Source organism: Palaemon carinicauda, chromosome 21, assembly GCF_036898095.1.
Source record: "Palaemon carinicauda isolate YSFRI2023 chromosome 21, ASM3689809v2, whole genome shotgun sequence".
Taxonomy (NCBI): domain Eukaryota; kingdom Metazoa; phylum Arthropoda; class Malacostraca; order Decapoda; family Palaemonidae; genus Palaemon; species Palaemon carinicauda.
The window spans coordinates 9,718,178-9,739,793 of record NC_090745.1 but is presented as its reverse complement, the minus strand read 5'-3'; positions in this window follow the sequence as shown (position 1 = coordinate 9,739,793).

Here is a 21,616-nt window from a genome sequence, read left to right as displayed (position 1 = left end):
GTATATATATATATATATATATATATATATATATATATATATATATATATATATATATATATATATATATATATATATACATATATATATATATATATATATATATATATATAGATAGATAGATAGATATATATATATATATATATATATATATATATATATATATATATATATATATATATATAACGGATTTTGAGCGAAGCGAAAAATCTATTTTTGGGTGAGATGGCCATGTCGTCCTGATGGAAGTTCCTATAGGGTAGCTTCCTAGGGTATATTACAACTACGGCGATATTCCCAGAGAATTTACCTTAAGGTACCAGAATTCTAACTCCTGGAGCGAGTATCCCTCGTGAAAGGGATATCGCGACATATCAGAGGAAGTATTCTTGACACGCCACATGGCAATCTGCATCCTGGACAGAGATTTCGTCTCGTAGGAGGCGATTGGCAAGAAACGAATTCGGGAAAGAAAAAGGGGGAGCCGCTCCCAAGGCTCCCTATCATCCGATTCGTATGCGTGCCTGGCGCCAATCCTGGCGCCATCTGTATTCCTTGTAGCGTACACGAGGTGCTACAGATACTGTATGTAGGGAGGGGTCCTACAGCCCTTTCTTAGAAAGGCAAGGGCGGGTCCATCAGGACGACATGGCCATCTCACCCAAAAATAGATTTTTCGCTTCGCTCAAAATCCGTTTTTTTGGCTCAAGCCATGTCGTCCTGATGGAAGTATACCAGAGCATTACTGTATCTGTGGATTCTCAGAACGTGCCGTACTCCCCGGAGGTAATTTTTCCCCCGTCGACTAGACCTAGAGACCTAAGATGTTACCGTTATACATCTTTTCAACTAACTATAAACTATGTTAGAGCTTCCTGCCCCCTACAGGGAAGAGTCCTACTAGACTCTGGAAAAGTCTCGAAGAGTACATATACCTATGTATGAATACCAGGCAAGCTAATATAGTGGTCTCGCCCTATATTAAGTAAAGCATAGTTTGTAAAGAACCACTGCGTCAATATATATTGACCAGTAATCCGCACAATACTTGTATTGGACAAAGGTTTATATCCGCATAGGAAGAAACTAATAAAACCGCCCTCGTCCCTTTATGGGACGGAGTCCTCCCATTAGGGGACTACATAAACCAATGCAACATAGCTTGCATAACAGAACAATTCTATTAGAATTATCCCAGATAAGGTACATAGAATAAATGCTCAATTATACCAATAAATTGACACAGGTGAAAGAGACGCAAGGTTCTCAAGAACAAGTTTATTGACAGACAATAAATAGACAGGTTAACAACAATTATATATATATATATATATATATATATATATATATATATATATATATATATATATATATAAAAAGAGGATAACCCAAAACTTTAAGCATAAGTATGATAGTAAACAGAACTTGTTTATCTGAAAGAAAAAACATTAAATGCCACTTTTTTAAGATACCGAGGTATCAAGTCATAAAAGTCTGTATTACAAATCAATCACATTAGCGTTAGAAACGCTCGGCACACATGTCTGTACTTATGCTAAGTTCACCTTTGAAAAAGGAACAGTCTATGTGGGCACTCGGTGCCCTCATTTAGTTTGTAGTACAGTATGTACCTACACACTCGCCCTGGACTTAATCGTCCCAATTAAGACCACTGTTCCTCGCAGAGTTAAACAGTAGGGTTAACTACACGACCCACTGCTACCACAGATCTCTTTAGTTCCTCTACTTGCTTCGCATAGTGGCGAAAGAACACTCTGGAAGACTTCCAGCCCGTGTATGAACGGAGATGTTCAAAATCCATACAATTAAAGAAATTTAGGGATTAGGCAACTTTCCTCGGATCGTGACCTGCGGGTGTACTGTCAGGATCCGCTCTGCGAATAAAATATGTGATTTTCGCTCTGAGTTGATTCAGAAATAAATTTGAGCCTGATGTTTCTCCCCTGAATAGTTGACCACCCTTGAAGTCTGAAGTTCTACGAAGATAGACCTTTAGGCATTCTACTGGACATAGAGATGCATCTTCTTTCAGAGGGCAGATTCTCCAGGGACCCCACCTGTTGGTGGGTAACTCATTCTTGGCGAGAAACGTAGGATCCGGAAACAGGTTCAGTTCTCCCCCATCCAGGAACTGAACACGACCTGCCTCTCTCGAGAGGGCTACGATCTCACTAACCCTGGCCCCGGACGCGAGTGCAAATAGGAAAATAACTTTTTGTGTCAAATCCTTTAACACACATTCTTCATTGCTCAACAGGGAGGCGAAATGAAGAACTTTGTCTAAAGACCATGAGATGGGCTTTGGAGGTGCTGAAGGTCTGAGCCTAGCACAGGCTTTCGGAACTTTATTAAAGATCTCGTTACCTAGGTCGATCTGGAAGGCAAATAAAATGGGTCTCATCAAAGCAGATTTACACACTGAAATCGTGTTAGCTGCCAACCCTTGACCATGGAGGTGGATGAAGAAAGATAAGCAGAAGTCTGTTGAGATCTCCTACGGATTCTTTGCCTTTACAAAGGCCACCCATTTTCTCCAAGATGACTCATATTGCCTTCTAGTCGATTTGCACTTATATTCCTCTAGGAAGTCTATGCTGGCTTTCGAAATCCCGAAACGCTTTCTCACCGCAAGGGAGAGAAAATCATGAGCTGCAGGGTCCGGGTTTTCTGTAATGAAGCGCAGACAGTCGACTTCTGGACTCGCTGGGTCAGAACTGGATGTGGTAGCGGCACAAACTTCAGCTGTAGTTCCAACGCCAAGGGGAACCACATGCTGTTCGGCCACTTGTGGGCCACTATTGCCGCTACCCCCTTGAAGGATCTCAGTTTGTTGAGGACCCTCAACAGAAGGTTGTGAGGGGGGAACAGATAAATCCTGGACCATCTGTTCCAGTCGAGGGACATCGCGTCCACTGCTTCCGCTAAGGGGTCCTCGTACGGGGACACGTACAGGGGCAACTTCTTGTTGTCTTTCGTCGCAAAGAGGTCTATCTGCAGTTCTGGGACTTGATTCAGAATGAAGGAGAATGATCCTGCATCTAAGGACCATTCCGACTCTATCGGTGTGAACCTGGATAGAGCGTCCGCTGTCACGTTGCGGACTCCTTGAAGGTGAACTGCCGACAGGTACCACTTCTTCTTTTCCGCCAATCGGAAAATGGCCAACATCACCTGGTTGAGAGGTGGTGACCTCGACCCTTGTCGATTCAAGCATCTCACAACCACCTCGCTGTCCATCACCAATCTTATGTGGATCGAGTGACGCGGGGAGACTTTCTATAAGGTAAGGAGCACTGCCATAGCTTCTAGAAAGTTTATGTGAAAGGTCCTGAATAGCTTGGACCAAGTCCCCTGGACTTTTTTCCGATGAGAGTGACCTCCCCATCCCTCCTTTGAGGCGTCTGAGTGAATCGTCATCGACGGGGGAGGTGGCTGAAGAAGAACCGACTTCTTTAGATGTCTGGCTTGGGACCAAGGCCTGAGAAGAGTACGTAGCCGAGGTGGCACTGGTCTTCTCAGATCTCTTCGCGCGTTTGATGCATACCTTCTCCAAACTCCGGTTGCATCCTTTAGCTGTGCTCTTAGCACTGGGTCTGTCACCGAAGCAAACTGAAGAGAGCCTAGTACCCTCTCCTGTTCGCGTCTTGATATCCTTACGGAATCTAGAAGTCTCTTGACAGAGCCCGCTATCTACTTCCTTTTCTTCGCCGGGATGGAGAAACAGTGTGACAAAAGGTCCCAGTGGATTCCCAGCCACTGGAACTTTTGGGATGGAGAAAGTCGAGACTTTTTTCTGTTGATCTTGAAGCTTAGGTACTCTAGGAACTGAATCACCTGACTGGAAGCTTGCAAGCATTCGGTCTCGGATGCTGCCCACACCAGCCAGTCGTCCAGGTAGGCTACTACCTGAATTCCCTTTAGGCGTAATTGTTTGAGAGCTGCGCTCGCAAGCTTCGTGAAAATCCTTGGGGCTGGGGCTATGTTTAGCCCGAATGGCATGGCTCTGAAGGCGTATAGTCTCCGTTGTAGCCTGAACCCTAGGTAGGGGGAGAGTCGACGGCTGATTGGAATGTGCCAATAGGCGTCTGACAAGTCTATAGAGACTGAGTATGCCCTCTTGGGCAGTAAGGTCCTTATGTGTTGCAGTGTTAGCATTTTGAATTTGCAATTCACTATGAACTTGTTGAGTGGCGACAAGTCCAGAATGACTCTGAGCTTTTCCGAGTCTTTCTTGGGAACACAAAACAGCCTCCCTTGGAATTTGATGGACTTCACCTTTCGGATCACCTTTTTCTCCAACAGTTCTTGAACGTACTCCTCCAGAACGGGGGTGGAGTGTTGGAAAAACCGAAGGCACGGGGGTGGAGTGCTGTACCAGCTCCAGCCCAGTCCATTCTTGAGTAGGCTTTGGGCCCAGGGATCGAAGGTCCAACGATGCCAGAATTTCATCAGTCTCCCTCCTACCGGTATCATTTCACTTGGACTGCCGTCCTGAGGTCTTGCCTCCCTGACCACGACCACCTCTGAATCCCCTTCCCCTTGAGGGGCGCCTAGACGAGCCTCTGGCTGCTCCTCTAGGCTTTGCTCGAAAGGAAGAAGACTGTCCTTCGAACGTTGGGGTGAATGCCGTGGACTGACCTGGCACAGCCTGGGGTACCCACTGAAAAGTGGTCGGGGTTTGTGCCACCATCTGGGGCACTGGAGGCAATGGCAATTGCAGTTGCTGTTGCTGTCTAGAGGGCTTGGCTGGCCGAGACGGTAGCCTAGTCCTCATATTCTTCCTCTTTGGTTGAGGACCCTCATCCGGGGAAGACTTTCTTTTGATAGCCAGGCCCCACTTCTGGAGAAGGTTTCTATTCTCCACGGCGGCCTTATCAACAACTTCTTTGACCACATCGGTAGGGAAAAGGTCTTTTCCCCAAATGTTGGAGGAGATTAACTTCCTTGGCTCGTGCCTCACCGTAGCCCCGGTGAACACGAACTCCCTACAAGTTCTCCTTGCCTTGACGAAGCCATAAAGGTCCTTCGTCACTGTGGCTAGGTGAGTCTTAGCCACCACCATGAACATTTCATGGACCTTGGGGTCACTTGCCATCGTCTCAAGAGTAGTCTGAAGAGACACTGAGGCAGCCAGTCTTTCTTTTGTCTCGAACTCTCTTCGTAAAAGAAAGTCGGACAGCTTGGGGAGGTCCTCGCCGAATTGCCGTCCGGCAATATCAGCCTCCAACTTTCCCACTGAGAACGTCAGATGGACATCCTTCCAGTCTTTGTGGTCCATAGGCAGGGCCAGCGACAAGGGTTTACACTCCTCCAGGGAGGGGCAAGGCTTGCCGGCCTCGACTGCCTTTAGGACAGCCGCAAACCCTTTCTGTAAAAAGGGGAAGGCTCTAGCAGGAGAGGACACAAAGGAAGGGAGCTTCTTGCTCAATGCAGCTACCTTCGAGTTAGAGAAGCCCCTCTCCTTCATCGAGGATGAAAGTAGGGCTTGAGCCTTAGCGTGGTCCATGACTATGACCTCCTTCGGCTCTGTCTCCTCCCTTGAAGCTGGTTCTTTTCTCAGCCGGACATAGCAGTCCGGATATGATGCCTTGCTGGGCCAGAATTCCACCTCCTCTAGGGGAACTGAACCCAGCTTATCCGAGATGACGATCTTTCCAGTCGTCATCGGGATGTGCTCAGGTAGTAGGTTGGCCAGGGCACCAGCCACCCGTTGAGATACTACCGCTAGAGAGTTATGGGGTCTTTTGACTGGCCAGATAGTACTACATTGGATCCTTCTCTCTGGTTACGGTTCATTTTCCCTTTGCCTACATACACACTGAATAGTCTGGCATATTCTTTACATATTCTCCTCTATCCTCATACACCTGACAACACAGATTACCAAACAATTCTTCATCACCCAAGGGGTTACTGCACTGTAATTGTTCAGTGCCACTTTCCTCTTGGTAAGGGTAGAAGAGACTCTTTAGCTATGGTAAGCAGCTCTTCTAGGAGAAGGACACTCCAAAATCAAACCACTGTTCTCTAGTCTTGGGTAGTGCCATAGCCTCTGTACCATGGCCTTTCACTGTCTTGGGTTAGAGTTCTCTTGCTTGAGGGTACACTCGAGCACACTCTCCTATCTTATTTCTCTTCCTCTTGTTTTGTTAAAGTTTTTATAGTTTATATAGGAGATATTTATTGTTGTTACTCTTCTTAGAATATTTTATTTTCCTTTTTTCCTTTCCGCACTGAGCTATTTTCCCTGTTGGAGCCCCTGGGCTTATAGCATACTGCTTTTCCAACTAGGGTTGTAGCTTAGTAAGTAATAATAATAATAATAATAATACCTCCATGGGTTAGCATCTGAGCATAAGGGAAGGTCTTTCACATTGAGCCTTTTCCGGGGCCCATGTGATTCTGCCAGGGACTGGATACGCAGTTCCATAGCAGCCGCCTTCTCCTGATTCTCCTTCTGCATTTGTTGGATCATTCCAACAATCGAAGAGAGGGCCTGTCCCAGCTCTACTGGGAGACCGGCCGATGTTGAGGGAATAGGCTCCAGAATCTGAACCGGAGTAGCCGACACCTCGTCGACCTCATCCTCTACGACGTCCGGGGCTTGAACTTCATCCTGACCTTCTGCCAGGAGGTCTTGTTCCAAAGGCTCGTCCACGTCAGACATCCTGTCATCTAACTGGATGTCTTGCATCGCGACCGCGACTTCAACGTCCACCTGGACCTGATCTTGGGGGATCTCCTCTTGAGGCTGGGGAATCACTGCATCAGCTGATGCCTTGGGAAAAAGATACGCCCTCATCTTCTCACTTGGAAGATAAGGGCCAGAGGTGTTCTTTTGGAAGCCCCTTACCCAGGTACGAAGCTTCTCCCTTGCTATATCCCTTGATTCCGCCGTCCTAGGGGAATCAAAAGCCTCAGTAATCAGGTTAGTGCATACAGTACATACCTGAGGGTCCCAATACTGGAGATCATCCTTGGAGACAGCGCATGCTGCGTGTCTCCTACAAAACTCATGTCCGCAGAGGTACTTGCTGCGGACGTTGCAGAAAACATTTCCGCACTTCGGAGGGTCCTCCTGTAAAGAGAAGAAATTTCCATGAGTATCAAGTGAACTATGTATCACTGGATATGCATAGTATAGCATAACAATTCATAAAGGAAAGACACACACTTGTGTTTCCCTCACAACCCATTGTTGCAGCCTTCCAGATAATAAAATCAAATGGTTAATCTCTTCTAGAGTAACCAATGCAAGGTTTCCAGAGGAAACAGGTGAAGCTCACACCTAAGCAATGATTTTAAGATCCTGGATAATAGACAGGAAAGAACTCACTTTCCTATCTGTAGGGCAACAGCAAAGGGATGTGCAAGAAAACACAAAAGTGTTAGAACACACAGTGCTGTACCAAAACCCTTACCATAGTTTTCTTCTTACTGTATATGTTATACTGAAGAATACTAGTACAGTATAGGGGGATACGTGCCGGCCGGCACACACCATAACTAGCTTTAAAGTATACTACTTAACAGCTATAAGGCGGCAGAACTCTGGTTCAAATGCATGTGCCGGCCGGCAGCAACTGCCGGCCGGCAACAGCCAATGTCGGCCGGCAATGGCTGCCGGCCAGCAACTACACAAGGTAGTACCCAGCTGCCTGCCACACTCTTGGTGACCGGCAGACAAGGGCTGACATAAGCCGGCCGGCAAAGGTACAAGACCGATGCCAGCCGGCAGCAAAAGAACCAGAGGACTACACCTGCCCGGCTGCCGGCCTCATAGGCCGGCAGCCGGGTCGGGTACAGCACTAGAAGAAAAATAGAATGGATGCCGGGATAAGAGTGTACACTACCTCCAAGCCCGGCAATCCGAAAGAGTGCATATAAGGAAGGGGAGAATCTAATTCATGCTTCCTGACCAATGCCGTCTGGCTCTACAGGCAGGCATGGATGAAGGACCAAGGGAGGTCCGGGCAGCACTCAAAATATAAGACCCTTGCCGGCCGGCAGCTCTGCCGGCCGGCAAGGGGCTGAGTCAATTCCACATCCTAACCTATACTAGGTCCAGATGTAGAACGACGTACAGTACTGTAATAGCTAGGCCATTACGGAGAAAGAGGGGGAAGGGACAAGAGGGTCCTACCAACCTTGCTTTAGTGACGGATCACCCGCAGCCAAGAAACTTATCTTAGCCTAAGGGAGATCTAAGGGGGAAGGCCAGCAATACTTGCCAGCTCCCGGAGCACCAAAGCAAGGAAGGTGTTGCTACTCCCAGGGAAAGAAACTTATCCTCCCCCGAGAACAGCAACAAGGACTAGTCTGGTAGATCACAAAAGAAGGAATCATATCCACAGAAACCTTCGGTAGTGACCTAAGGAGGCTAAGCCCCCTTTGTCTGTGTCAGGCCAGCGAGGGAGACTCTACCTCAAGCCAGACAAACACAGACTCAGACTAAAAAACTCTGTTGTTCTGTCCCTCTATGAACCAGACTTACTGGAACAGGAAGGTACAGTAACACCCCAGTATAGTTTTATCGAAATTAAATTCGGAAAAAACCACTTAGGGATAAGCCCAAGGCTTAAACAGAGGGAAAGGGATTGCATACCTTCTACGAAGAAAAGAAAGCAACCGGGGAGTATGAGAAAGTATACTAAGGCTCCATAAGCAACTTAGCCTAGGCACCAAGAGAATCGATTACCTAAATCACCGAAACTCACTCGTATACTATCTTGGAAATATTCCACACAATCTTAAATGTATAAAACATAGCCTAAAGCTTCAATAAAATTTTTATTACACTCGGAAAAACCAAAATCATGCATGAAGTACTGGGACCAAACGACTAGGCTACATGGCCTAGCGTAGGCCAGAATGGCGAATACTTCGCCAAAATAATACTAAGCACGAAGGAAATCCTATGTAATGCTAAATAGCTAAAATTTATTAAAGCAAAATAACCGGGAATGTCGCTCTGACTAACTAAACTTATACCTAGCGAGCGACAGCGTCCAGGACGCCCCCGGTAGGCTACGGCTCTTGTATCAAAGATTAATCCTATTAATCACTCAAAAATTTACCAAGAGCCTACATTTATACATAAAAGACATTATACTCAACTTATCAGAGGCCGACGAAGACGGAGAAGCCATGAAAAGTAGAATAAATCCAAGATTTGCGAGAAACACAGGAAAAAACACCGAGTTGTTAAGCTACGCAAAAAGGAATACAGATGGCGCCAGGATTGGCGCCAGGCACGCATACGAATCGGATGATAGGGAGCCTTGGGAGCGGCTCCCCCTTTTTCTTTCCCGAATTCGTTTCTTGCCAATCGCATCCTACGAGACGAAATCTCTGTCCAGGATGCAGATTGCCATGTGGCGTGTCAAGAATACGTCCTCTGATATGTCGCGATATCCCTTTCACGAGGGATACTCGCTCCAGGAGTTAGAATTCTGGTACCTTAAGGTAAATTCTCTGGGAATATCGCCGTAGTTGTAATATACCCTAGGAAGCTACCCTATAGGAACTTCCATCAGGACGACATGGCTTGAGCCCAAATATATATATATATATATATATATATATATATATATATATATATATATATATATATATATATAATATTATTGCTTACTAAGCTACAACCCTATTTGGAAAAGCACGATGCTATAAGCCCATGGGCCTTAACAAGTAAAATAGCCCAGTGAAGAAAGGGAAAATAAACAACATTAAAGTAAATTTTTCTAATATAAACTATAAAAAATTTAACAAAACAAGAGGAAGAACAATTGGAAAGAATAGTGTGCCCGAGTATACCTTCAAGCAAGAGACCTCTAACCCAAGACTGTGGAAGACCATAGTACAGAGGCTATGGCACTACCCAAGACTAGAGAACAATGTTTTGATTTTGGAGTGTCCTCCTAGAAGAGCTGCATACCATAGCTAAAGAGTCTCTTCTATCCTTACCAAGAGTTAAGTAGCCACTGAAAAATTACAGTACAGCAATCAACCCCTTGTGTGAAGAAGAATTGTTTGGTAATCTCAGTGATGTTAGGTGTAAAGGAGAGAGGAGAATCTGCAAAGAATATGCCAGACTATTCGGTGTATGTGTAGGTAAGGGGAAAGTGAACCGTGACCAGAAAGAAGTATCCAATATAGTACTGTCTGGCCAGTCAAAAAAACCCATAACTATCTATCGGTAGTATCCCAACGAGTGGCTGGTGTCCTGCCTAACCTACTATCTGTGCGTGTGTGTATATATATGTATGCATACATACATACACACACACATATATATATATATATATATATATATATATATATATATATATATAAATATATATATATATATATATATACATATATATATATATATATATATATATATATATATATATATATATATATATATATATATATATGACTCATGTAGACGAATAATGAGACGTCGGAATATGGGTTTTCTTCATTTATTACAAAGGTTCGTTCGTAAGTACACTATACACAACTACCCTCTCAGGTGAGAGACTTGTCAACTCGAGCGCCCAAAGGCAACAAAACTCCCTTCGCTACCAAAATGCAATCTTTGCAATAACATGCTGAGACATAAGTTTTTGTGGAATACTCATGAATATTGAGTTCATTTACCTTGACGTACAACCCACATCTATATACATGAATTAGGACATATATACATATATATAGATGCTGTATATATATATATATATATATATATATATATATATATATATATATATATATATATATATATACATATATATATATACAGTATATATATATATATATATATATATATATATATATATATATATATATATATATATATATATATATATATTAACAGTTTCAGTTAACGCTTAATATCAACCCCAATCGATTAATTTTTTAGGGCTATTATAACGGGCAATCTAAAGCCCAAACTCATTTAATACAGTAACGAAATGAATTTACCAAATGCCACACCAATTCTAAAAATATATAATATCATTTATATACAATAGAGGAACTCATGAAAGTCATTATTTTTTTGAAATGTTGACCCAATGTTATATCTAGAGTCGAAAGTAATATCATCTAAACCTTTGTATCGGAAATGAAGTTGAAATTATTCAGAGAAATGAATGCTCTTGACTATGAATCACAATTAAATCATTTTCACGGAAATAGGAGTGCTAAAACTTGATGTTAGGTTAACCAAAACATACATTTACAGAAGAGCAGAATCGGACATAAAATCAATAATAATTAAGAATTATTAAACAAAATAATTTTTAATAGTTTATGCAAATAATTAAGCTGTTATCAAAATTTATGCAAATAATTAAGCCGTTATCATCAAAATTTATGCAAATAATTTAGCTGTTATCAAAATTTATGCAAATAATTTAGCCGTTATCAAAATTTATGCAAATAATTTAGCCGTTATCAAAATTTATGCAAATAATTTAGCCGTTATCAAAATTTATGCAAATAATTTAGCCGTTATCAAAATTTATGCAAATAATTTAACCGTTATGAAAATTTATGCAAATAATTTAGCCGTTATCAAAATTTATGCAAATAATTAAGCCGTTATCAAAATTTATGCAAATAGCCGTTATCAAAATTTATGCAAATAATTAAGCCGTTATCAAAATTTATGCAAATAATTTAGCCGTTATCAGAATTTATGCAAATAATTTAGCCGTTATCAAAATTTATGCAAATAATTCAGCCATAATCAAAATATATGCAAATAATTAAGCCATTATCAAAATTTATGCAAATAATTTAGTCGTTATTAAAATTTATGTAAATAATTCAGCCTTTATCAAAATTTATGCAAATAATTCAGCTGTTATCAAAATTTACGCAAATAATTTAGCTGTTATCCAAATTTATGAAGATAATTCAGCTGTTATCAAAGTGTAAGCAAATAATTAAGCCATTATGAACATTTATGTAAATAATTCAGCTGTTATCAAAGCGTTTGATAATAATTCAGCCGTTACAAAAATTGATTCAAATAATTCAGCCGTTATAAATATCTATGTAAATAATTTAGCTGTTATCAAAATTTATGCAACTAATTCATCTATTATCAGAATTTATGCAAATAATTCAGCCATTATCAAAATTTATGCAAATAATTCAACATTTATCAAAATATATGCAAATAATTCAGCCATTATCAAAATTTATGCAAATAATTCAACATTTATCAAAATATATGCATATAATTCAGCATGTCAAATTTTAGGCAAATAATTCGCCCGTTAATTTTCTTTCTAAATAATTCAACCTCTATCAAAATCTATGCAAATAATTCAACCGTTATCAAAATTTGTGCAAATAATTCATCCGTTATCAGGATAAAATCGAAGGTAAAAGACTCACTGTATATTGGTCCCGTAAGGAAATCAAATGTTCGTTAAAGAGCTTTTCAGATCAATCGTTTCAAGCTTTATTCATCAAATTACAAAAATAGGACAAAAAGACGACCGGATAAATTTCCATTGAAAGATAAAAAACAGCAAAGTCACCTGGAAACAAATACTCACAACTGAACTGCGTTTTATATATATATATATATATATATATATATATATATATATATATATATATATATATATATATACACACACATATATATATATATATATATATATATATATATATATAATATATGTATATATATATGTATATATATATATATATATATATATGTATATATATATATATATATATATATATATATATATATACATATATATATATACATATATATATATATATATATATATATATATATATATATATATATATATATATATACATATATATATATATATACATATATATATATATATATATATATATATATATATATATATATATATATATATATATATATAAACCCACATCGAATACGTAGGCCTAGTCACGCAAACGTTCTAACTTCCATACAAAATAAAATCTGTTAACATAATCATTACATTTTTTATGAATATTTAAATAACTACTCGTCACTGAAAGTTTTGAAACGGATACGAAAAAAATATAAAATGTAATTCTTCAAAACCACAATAATCAAAATAAATCAAATAAGACAAAATCCACAGCATAAAATTAATTGTTTACAACACTCACCACCTATCTCCGAAAAAGGCGAAATTTCAGACTCGTTCTTCATTCACTCTTTGCGTAGGTATCTGAAAGAGAGGAGACTCCGTTAAGGCTGTTATGTGCTTCAAACTATTCAGTAATGGATATAATTTATGCATAAATCTATAACGGAAGGCCATGAGTAAATTGCGTTAATGGTACTAAGATATTTAACATGAAATCTAAATTCATGAAGGAAGTGCATCGTGGGAAGTTACCGTGAGTCTAGCGTAAACAGAATTTATTAATGAATAGCAGAAGAAAAAGAAGTCAATTACCAACATTATAAATGTATTCTGTAAATAAATTTACATAATTTACATAAAATCGGTTAAGTATTAATAGCAAATACATATAATAAAGATATAAAAATCAGGAATGTGGAAGAAAGGCAATGGCAGTAACAACCTCATGCGCAGATGCAAGATGATAAACAGAAGAATAACACCTTAGGGACATGGATTTATCCCCCTAGCGGTTAAAGGCGGAAATAGAACAAGCATTAACATCATGACAATAACCGTCAACATAAAACTTAAAGACAATAAATTTCTATAACCGCTAAATTCAGAAGTCAGCTTCCACTAATAATAAAATAATTTAAATCAAATATATAAAAGCAGTCATCAATCTGATTAAATAATAGAGCAAAGTCAGGAGCCTGCTAATTTTGTTGTTAAATATAAAGTATTTGTATGTCTTTCTTTAACTTTAATAGCTGCTTTTCTGATCCTATACAGCAGGGGAGCCCTACTCTCCACAGGACCTCCACAGCCATTTTATCATGACCGTTCCAAAGCATTCACCATTTCACACCGCATATTGCTCGAAGCCCTTAACAAGAAAATCTTCAGCTTCCCATTTAAAGCCTTATTATCTTCAGTCTTTCGGATGTCTAGTGGGAGTTTATTGCATAGTCTTGGTGACGCATATTTAAAGGTAGATGGTTTTAATATACTAGAACACACACAAGCATAAAATAATTAGCAACGGTGCTTGAAATTAGCATAACAGAATTCCCAGTTTACATATATAATGTGAAAAGTGTGAAAATTATTATATAAAAGAAAAATATGGAACCTAATTTTATATAAAAACGGTAAACATGGAAGTCCCACTCAGTACGAGTTTTTTTTTTCTTTTTTTTTTCTTTTTTCATGTGACTTCGTTTCGTACAATTTCCCTTTTACGTATTTATTTCGCGAATGGAATCTAATAGTCTAACCCATATTATCTTTTCATATTCAAAAAACTTTTCGTCGAGTCTAATGGTCTAAATCTGAGGTTTAATTAAGAAAGTTTAGAACGGTAACTGAATCTACTTGGTAAACGAAATATGTCGAAATTACATTTTTTTTTCTTCACGTACAGAATTTTGTCTTAAAGAGAAATAATGCATTCAAGAGCCAAAACCTCGCAAAACTCTCATTAAACGGTCTATTAAAAACTAGTGTACGTGGCCGTCCAAAATCTCCGTTAAATATTTAGATACACGTGTACACACTAACACACGCGCACAGGCAGTCAACCCTTTCCATCCCCTCCCCCTTCGTAACTACACTTGCTCTTTATCACATAGCTAGGGGAGATAACTCAAACGCACAGAGAAAAAGTAATAGGTGTTTCTTCAAAATTTCAATTGATCGCACAACCACAGATATCTGTACGTATAATAAGTAGGAATAAACTATTAACCAAGAGACGATAAATGGGCGAAAGCAAAATTTGGTTGCTACTGGTGGTCATAAACAAATTAGGGCAGTGTCTCGAACAGGACTTTCCTTAGACCAATTGTGAACCTGACTTTGGTACAGCTTGACCATTTTCAGTTTGAAGTTATTCAAGTCCATAGGGTTATTTGAAACATTGTAACAACTAGACTGTCAATACTTATGATCATCATCCTTTCCCCGTACGCATATTGCCGCAAAGGGCCTCGGTTAATTTCATCAAACGTCTCGAAATCAATACTTCTCCATTCATCATCTACTTCACGCTTCTTAGTCCAACTCATCATCTACTTCATGCTTCACAGCCCATTCATCTTCTACTTCCCGCTTCATAGTCCAATTCATCATCTACTTCTTGCTTCACAGCCCATTCATTTTCTACTTTCCGCTTCATAGTCTAGTATAAAGAATCTTTTATTCATAAACAATAAGAAATTACATATATTATTTATCCTGTACGGTGTATTTGGACCCCGAATGCACAAAGGTTTGTTTATATTTAACGGGTCGAAATACAGAGTATATTAAGGTAAATATGAAGTTGATTCATATTTCATGGCTATAAAAAGTTACCAATGTTCACTTAAGCCTATAACCTAACAATTATTTAAACTGCCCTTAATGGTGCAATACTTTGCCAATGGGTCTATCTTTTTCAAATGCGAAAAAAATAAGTCATTAATCTCTTTTCGTAAGTCATAAAAAATAAAGTAGATGTGGGTGTCAAGTTGAAGGACAAGACAGGGAGTTGTGAATGGGATATGCAATGTTAGATGTTTGAAGGTCAAACATGAATGGTCGAGACAAGGGACAGGACAATACCCGAGTCTGACCATACATACATAAGTTCAGTGATCAACTCCCTTCTCCATCAAATAAGGATCAGGGAGGGCCAGATAATGGCTATTGATGACTCAGCTGGTAGATATACTGTATAAGCTCCCCCAAATTTCCCCATCCCTGGCTCACAAGAAAGGTGAGGTTGCAGACACTACTAGAAACTATCAAACTTAAATCTCTCGCAATCCAGTCCAAGAGATTGTCAGGTGGGGGACGTTTTCAATAGGCTACTGCAAATAATAATACACTGCTTGGAGACAGAGAGGGGAAACTGTAGAAGCAGGTAAGAGAGATTGATAGTGTTTGCAAGGCAAAAGTCGAGAGGAAATAAAAGCAACATTAAGGTGTAGATAGTTGAAAAAAACTATGATGATAGAATAATGAATATTAATATGGACAGTGGAAGAAGAGAAGTGTTTGGTTCGAATCATGAAGTAAACAACAAATAATGACAAGGATAGAACAGAGGTGCTTGACTGACTAGAACAGGCGAGAGAGGTAGCAGGATTTTACAGAAGATAAGTAGGTGATTGGAGTTGCCTGGGGAAACAAAAGTAGGAATGCATTTAGGGACAGTTGAACCCCAGTCCTCCTTTAGGGTGTAAAGGTGTGGATGTGGAATACAAATGAAGGAAAATGGGTTGAACTTGGTGAGATAAACTGTTTGTGTGGTATGTGAGGTTCAAGATGATTTGAAGGTAGAGAGAAGTGTGGCGTTACCAGGAGACGTGATGAAAGCTTTAGTGTAGGTGAAAGGTTGGATTTCAGAGTATTTTGTGGCGATTTGAGAACTTTTTCATAGGGAAAGGGTTCTTCTTTCCTAAAACTAACCCCAGTTAAAGTTGCAGTTTAAGGTTAAATACACACACACACACATATATATATATATATATATATATATATATATATATATATATATATATATATATATATATATATATATATATATATATATATATATATATATATATACTATTCCCCCATAAACAAGAAAATAGATGCAACAAAGTTATAATGTCACGGAATTCGACGTTCCTTCAGTGGGCCTTTTGAAGAACACAAAGCGGCTGATTTTCATACGAAGTTCACTCAAGATTCATAAAAAAAAAATGTCTAAATAAACCTTTTTTTTTTATCTTTTATTATAAAAATACAATTACATCTTAGCAATTTACATTATATACGTAATTATTCTTTACAAAATACTACTATGAAACACATTGTTTTACATAGTTATAAATCAGCTCAATACAAATTAAATCAATTAATAAATATATATGCAATAAATTTTATTGTACAAACGTTCTTAACTTATAATTATATTAAATATTTAAGTAATTATCATAAATGTACTCTTTTGTAAATATCTTATTTAATTCTTTTTTTTTTTAAGTATCCCTTATATTAACCTCGAGTTCAAAGAGTGACAATTAACGTATGTATTTTTGGCATTGGGCTGGGACCAGAAGGCCATCCAAGGCCGAGGTGCAACGGTGAGGGAAGGACACCCCAATTAAGTAATAGTTATAGATTGTTGGATAAGCAAAGGTTAACGCTACAAAGTGGTTGCAACTAACGCACGAAGGGACGAAGCTTGGACCTTTCAGTAATCACTGACATGTGATGGTGACCAGTTTTTTTTTTTTTTTCTCCAATGTCATCCGCTGCTAAGTTATTTCTACGCAATACCTAATGTGTTGTAAAAGCAAAGTCCGGTTGGAATTTGGATTAAAATGCTCCTCACCCAGCACGAGCCAAGAGAAAGAAAGAAAGAAAGAACTTTCTGGCTTCTGACGTCATACACTGGCGGGAAAAGTGGCAGGTCGTCTTATCCGAGTCCTGTGATGGCTATCCCCATAAGTCTCTCTCTCTCTCTCTCTCTCTCTCTCTCTCTCTCTCTCTCTCTCTCTCTCTCTCTCTCTCTCTCTCTCTCATAGAATTTGCTCTAATGTATTTCTTTGCTTTGCCTTTGAAGTTTGATGACAACAAATTGGTTTATTATAAAATAAAACCCTAATATAGGCTTACGTATTCATAGGAGAGTAAACAACATATTTCATATATAAAAGAAAATTACAAACTTAAAATATCATTCTCACTTTATCCACAGGACATAATTGATTCGACGAGTCATATCATCGTATATAAGTTTTGTTAATATGTATATAGTCTATTTAGTAAACATGTTTAATAAAATCGAACAATAAGTTAAAAAAGAAAACAACATTAATCCTCTTTGATAGGTTTTCCTGAAACACGGTAACTCACAGAAAAAAAGGACTTTGCCTATTTCTGAGTTATTTATTTCTAGTTGCTGAATAACTCGTTCTGAAAATATGTCGATGAATAACCAATTCTTAAAATATTATGTCGGTGAATAACCCGTTGTTAGAATATGATATATCAATCTACTATAGCAGTTTAATTATTCATCTAAATAGTTTATTCAATTTGCAGTGTGGAGGAAGTTATTAGCGAGCATTGCACCTCATTACTGTTGATCTTTGAGGCAGTAACAAACACAAGCGATTACATATAATACCAGTATCTCGTATTTTTATCATATACCAACATTATACATACAGGTATCAGGAATTAATTTCAAGCGAGCCTTTTGAGGACTTCCTCGGTCTAGAACAAAATGAATCCAGTGCATATTATGTATAGTTTCCTTAAATTATAAACAAGCATATGTATTGAAATTCTACAAAAGTCATATCTTTGCTGCAATCACGTAAGAATTCGAGAGAGAGAGAGAGAGAGAGAGAGAGAGAGAGAGAGAGAGAGAGAGAGAGAGAGAGAGAGAGAGAGAGAGAGAGAAGGGAGGGGGGTTAATGGCAAAGCATGGTTTCACTGACACGGAAGATTAAATAAGAAAACCATTTTTCTTTATGGGAAATTTTAGATTTTCGGGAAAAGTTGTTTAGTGTGAAATCGTTTCGTGCGATCAGAGTTGTATCAGTAAACCAATAATAATTCATACGAAGTCGAGTCTAAGAACGGTGCACGGGTAAACATAATACAGAAACCTACCCATCCACTCCGTAGCCGAATAAAAAACTATACTACTTACGCTGTCTTTGTTGATGCTTGAAAGTTTTTAAATTTTCTATATTTATCATTATTACCTGATTTACTGAGTACCATGATCTGATTCATGAAATGCGTTTGTAACAACAGTAGCTACTTTTCATGGTTTTAATAGCACTCTTGGCGGCCAACCGATTACTATGTTCTTTGCTTAAGGATTTCAGTTACACTTTGACTTCGTGGTGAATCGACGTAAGTTATGGCTGTGGATAAGACAAACTTTCCGGTAGCCTACGTTAGGTTAGCCTAAGATGTTTTCCATGCCTACTGCATTTATAAGTAAATGAACTGTTACGACTGATTACACGAACTTTAACAATGTCTGTCAGATGTGGGACTACAGCCGCTAACACAGGGGACCTGATCATGTAAGTAAGGTTAACAAGTAGACTAAACCTATTTCAACGACTAAAACATATTTCTTTATCCTCCATAAATACTTGGGCGACCAGAATTGGATTATTCTATGAAATAAGCATACAATTATCATCTATATTAGCCTGCCATTACCATACCAGATCTAGGCCTAATTCAAACTCTGGTTGCATCTGTTTAGGTAGAATCGGTTGAAAACATTACCGAATTGAAGGAATGAAAATCTCTAAAGGTATTGAGTTTGAGAAACTTCCTTTGGACTCCAAGGTACGAAGCCATTAGGTGTAGCCTAAACAAAACATCCCGAAATACTATTGCATAAAGCGACATGATTTTAAATAGAGAAGACGGAATAATATATACAGTTACCTACGTGAAAATGATCAACGAAGACACCGACCACATTCACAGTACACTTTCTCAAAGTCAACTTCATAAACGTTATGGTCTAAAGGACTGTGAAGTGATGCAGTGTGTGAGTTGGCAGGGGAAGGGGGAAGGGGGGGGGGGGGGATATGGCAGCCACCCATAACCCCTTCCAAGCTCAGATCCTCACCGATATACCTGTTAGATTTTTATTAATTGTTAGGGCAAAGTAAGCTACTGATATTAATGCTGCATTGCTAGTTTTCGATTGAATTACGATAGAAACATGATAACAAAAATAGGTTGTTCTTTTTTAATTATGAAAAAAAAGTACTTGAATATTTAGAAGTTATTTCAAAATGGCATCGACTGTTGTATGCGTCTAAGTTCTGATTGCCAACGTTTTCTAACTATATGCGTGTGCTTAATTGATATCGATAATTCCGTATAACTGTTTCATTCAGTCATTATTTTATAGATTTCTGTAGAGAACCTCGTAAGATTATTAGTGTTTAATTAGATGAATGTATTCATAGTTGATGTCGACTTGGTCAATGCGCAAAGCGTATTTCATTTATTTTGGTGACAGTGCTGTTATTTATCGTGTTTAAAAGTAACCGATTAATTTTTGCTCCTAATTAGAGGAATTTTATCAAGATATATTCTTTCCTTTTACTTGTTTAATTGGCATAGCCAGTCACGTAAGAAGAAATATGGTTTCCCACACTGAAACAGAAGTGGACGGGGCATCCCCTTTCGCTATGCACAAGGTCAACCAAGCCTTACTTTGTGCGGTCGCCGCCATATTGATTATCGTTGATGATGATAAGAATTGTGATTTTATTGAGTGTAATGATGATGATAATGACATTGATGGTGACAACGACACTGGTGATGAAGGACAAGATGATCATCATGGTAATTTAGATAATGAGAAGATTTAGAATATAATGATAACAATTATAATTAGAAAAAGGATAACGTTATTGACGACGGGGAAAAAATTCCCAGAGATAGGCTTAGCATTGATGATAAGGTATTAAAGTAATGATGTCTTTGAGGAAAATGGCGATGATAATTCAAGTAGTGGTCATAGCAATAAAAATAGCAGTACTGGTTAGATATATGCACTGAGAGTAACAATGGAAAGGAAAATACCGACAACTTTAATATTGTTGATAATGGCAGGGATTGTGATGATGACAAAATGTTAAAAAGTGTTTCTCGAGCATCCAGGACACGAACCATCACAAAATACTATTGGCAAAAGCGATAATAATTTGAATATAGATGATTGAATAAAATGACAAGTTACCTCAGCGAAATTAAGCAACGAACGCACCAACCATATTCACAGTACACTACTTCAAAGTCAACTTCAATATAAAGGTTATTATGGACTGCGAAGTGTGTGCAGTGCGAGTTAGCGGGGGGGGGGGGGGGGGGATTAAGGGAGGCCTGCCACCCACAACCCCTTCGAAGCTCAGATTGTCACCAACATTCCTCTAGATATTTATCAACTGTTAAGGGTTTAATAGGCAAACTAAGCTTCTGTTATTAAGGTCCAATAATAGTTTTCGATGGAATTTAGCTGGAAACACATGATAATAAATGTGGGTCATTGTTTTTATATATAAAAAAAAGGACTTGAATGTTAAAAGTTATTGGAAAATGGCTCGACTACTGAATGCGTTTGAGTTCTAATTCACAATATTTACAGTTTGTGTATTTTTATCTGCTTGTGTATAATTGATAGAAATCATTAGAATTGTTTCATCCATATATTATTTTATCGATTTCTATAGAGAACCTCGTGAGATTATTAGTGTGTACATGAATATATAGGTCTTCCGTAGTACAGTAGTAGTTGTGACATAGACAAATGCGCATCGCGTGATTCGTTTATCTCTGTTCGTGGCAGTGCTGCTTTTTTACCGGTGCTTAAAGTGACCCAATAACTTTTGCTCCTTATTAGAGGCATTTTATCAAGATATATCCTTTCGTTTTACTTGTGATTATGGCACAACCAG